The 3,563-nt window shown below is 45.0% G+C and overlaps 1 long non-coding RNA gene across 1 annotated transcript in view; it reads right to left on the reverse strand.

Moving 5' to 3' along the window:
* Nucleotides 1–1,532: 1,532 nt before the first annotated feature.
* Nucleotides 1,533–3,563, reverse strand: part of LOC106810090 — a 3,343-nt gene continuing 1,312 nt past the window's right edge. The window contains exon 3 of the long non-coding RNA XR_001393951.1: nt 1,533–2,426. This is a non-coding gene — a long non-coding RNA (uncharacterized LOC106810090). The remainder of the gene's footprint in view (nt 2,427–3,563) is intronic.

Raw genomic sequence — 3,563 nt, forward strand, 5'->3', positions numbered from 1 at the left:
AGAGTACATAATGGGAGTATATATATAAATATCAAGAGTACATAATGGGAGTATATATATATATATATATATATTCAAAAGCTCATACATGTACTACCTAGGTAAGCCTTAATTATTATATTATATAGATATTTTTCTTTTATATAGAATTTGTGTACAAAAGAACAGCCTGTGGTCGCGATAGCGTCGTTCGATGCTACGACTCATTCCCCGCGATGTTTTAGTTCTGTGTAGGAAGTCGTTGACCGATCTCTCAAACTGCAAACTTAATAAAATAAAGTTGATCAAAGCTTCAGTTATCACAAACACTCTATAGATAGACATAAAGGAACATGCTTTGCACGCTTACGCAAGTGAATTTATCAATTCTCTTCCTTTTCTTGAATATGGTGTAATGGTTACACATTTTTAGAAATCTGTTAGGCAAAAAGGTGATAGGGTCTGTCATGTGTTCAATTCAATGTCACCAAGTAACTGGTCTCACACCAGTTGAGAAGTCTATTATTGTAGTGGCCCTAGGGGTGGCCGACTACGATTCGACAGACGTTGTTTCGTAACGCGTGTCCCGGTAGCGGGATTCAGTGTTCGCTCCCGCCGGTGTAACAGGCAGGACGGTGATGTCGCGTAGCAGATAACAGGTAGCAAGCACCAAACGAACAGAACACAGTGAGATTCGGCTAACGGTATGGTTATAGCTTTATTCCTTGTTACTAGTTCACAAATAATTCCTCTGCGTTCAGATGTGCCGCAGATCCTATCACCAGTAGATTAATATTGACGAAGTAACACGTCGCCGGTTTCGTCTTCCTCTCTCACGTTCGTCCTCTCCTCGCGTAGACCTAGGCAGCCTCCAAGGTGTCTCCCTCTCCTCCACGCCTGGCTCTACCTGACCGGAATCCCGTTCTTCCCCGTCCTCGTTTTATTCCCTTCTCCCGTTCGTCGCCGGTTTTCACCTAACTGAAAACCTGTGCTTCTTCCCTATCTCTCTGACGCTTTCTCGCTCCCTCTCTTCTTCTTCCTCCTCTCCTTCGCCTTCTTCTTCTCCTCCCTCTTCTTCTTCTTCTTCCTACCCAGACCTGAAAATAATGCTTGCTTCTGCTCGGTGCCGTCTCCCTTATATACTTAGCTGGCAACACCCCACCTACGGCTGTTTCGCCCGGTGGTGCAATCCGTACCTGGCCGTACCGTGATGACTCACCCAATGTCGCAACCCGTGGCTGGCACGGATTATTGCATCATCTTATGCAACCCGTTTCTGAGTAAATATTCCTTGTTTTCGCCCGACAGGCAGCAGCACCAGCAGTGATAGCATGATCCAAGATGGCCACGCCAAGGTGTCAATATTTACATGCTGTCTATATTTTATCCTGCCTTTAGTATATATATATGGTTATTCTCTCTATCCGGTGAGTTCAGTCTATCCCTCCCGATCTAGTCTACTACTCCTGTAAGTTATACACCCCCGAAATCTCCACAACTCCCCCCAACTACTTTCAGTCCCTCTACTTTCATACCCTCGGATACGCCTTTGTCTCCCAGCTCTTCTCCTCCAACGTGTCCGTGAACTGGCACTTGACAACAACAACAACAACAAAATGAGACTGAAACGAAGTCTTTCCTGTTTTATATAAATATCTCCTATATTTCCATACTCATTTTAGACAACAATATAATGAGGTAGATGTGCCTGTACATAATAAATAATATATTTATAGAGAGGTTATCTAGATTAATTCCTGAGTTATAATCCCTACACGGGTAGCAATATATACATCCATATATACATAGGTATCCTATATAAAATCACAGGTAAGTAATACTGTTTAGTATGCGTATAATGCGTACAAGTATAAAAATAAACATAGAGGTATATAAGGTGATCTCCTTAATTGTCTCTTCTAATCTAAATCCCCCCTCGCACCGATTCCGCCTCCCTCTCCTTCTCCAGCTGCTCCCTATAGGCCTCCTCTTCCTCCATCGCGTTCATTGCCTTCCTCAACTGTCCTCGCCTCTCCGCTATTCTCCTATCACTCGATCCTCTCTTTCCTCCTCGCCAGGGACCCCGGCGGCGGTATGCCGACCGATCCGGCAGGGATCGCTGCCACCCTACCGCTCGCTGCGCTGGTGGCTTGGCCCTGGCCTTGGGCTGGCCTCCAGTTCCAGGCGAACGGTAGGTCTAAGAGGGTCACCTCTCGCTCCGGGTGCCTCTCTTCCCAGCACCTGTGCGGCGACCACGCCGCCCTCGCCTGGTGGAACCTGGCCTCCCGCGCCGCCTCTCGCTCTGCTTGCCGCCCGCTGCTAATCTCCTTGGGCCAATGATCCCACCTGGTCGCCCTCCTCGGCCGAGCTTGCCGGCCGCTCTCACTCTCCTCCCCTCCGCTAATCGTCTCTCCCTCTCTCGGCCTCCACTCCAGCTCCATGGCCCCCTACGTAAACAGACCAAAATCAACCAAAGCAAACAAAAGAACATCCACCGCGTTGAGTCGATGATCTCTGGTGGTCACCTAAACAAAACAAAATAGACCAAACAAACAAACAATGGCCCCCTTTCCTACAAATCCATCCTCTGTGGTCGTTTACGGGCTCTCGTTCCCCTCCTCAGTCCCTCTATCCAATGAGTTCAGTCTATCCCTCCCGATCTAGTCTACTGCTCCTGTGAGTTACACACCCCTAAAATCTCCACATTATCTCTATATATATCACTGTATATACGTCTTAAATTTCAGTTCCCCAAGTAACTGATCTATTTGATTTTATCAAATGGTGCATTAGAAGTGGATTATCTCACCTTGCAAATAAATATCCCACATGATGTATCCTGCCTCCCCACATCCTCCATGCGCCACGCCCCTTTTCCAAGCAACTTTCCACGTATAAATGCCCTGAAGTAAATATATACTAGCATAAAATAAGCATGAAATAAAAATAAATAGCAGAAATAAAAGCACGACATATGTGTAACGCATGCATTTACTGCAATTCAGAAATAGCAAGATAATAAATAAAATACTCTATATGTATAACTACAGTGGCATAAATAAAGGCTACATTTACGATAAACTACATATGTAGCACGTTTGCAATTAAAATGCCTCCCAGTCTATCTAGGATGCTAATTATTTTTTATTATTATTAAAACGTAATACCTAAAGTATCCAGTGGTAGTTTCCTGAATTTACTGGCATTATCAGAGCCTTGGACTCCTGCAGTTTGTCCTGCAAATGAAGAACGTAACAATATAATTACTCAGTAACAGTTACGCGGTCACCGGTTTCACTCCACTGAAGGACAATTTCATCTCCTGCTCAACTACCATTCCTATACAATGGGTGCTACTCATGTCACACACGCCTACTCAAGATAAGAAGCTGCCGCACTGCGGCCATCTTGATAGGCTATTTGCAGCGATCATGGCTGCTGCTAAGACGACAAAGCAAGGTGGTGATGCTTGTTCAGCGTACTTATGTTATAATCGGCGCTACACCTCAGGCCAAAACAAAATATATGTGTGGTTACCGTTACATGACCAAAAAATATAGGGTAGGTAGGTAGGGAAAACATTT

This window comes from Priapulus caudatus, unplaced genomic scaffold, assembly GCF_000485595.1.
Source record: "Priapulus caudatus unplaced genomic scaffold, Priapulus_caudatus-5.0.1 Scaffold409, whole genome shotgun sequence".
NCBI lineage: Eukaryota > Metazoa > Priapulida > Priapulimorpha > Priapulimorphida > Priapulidae > Priapulus > Priapulus caudatus.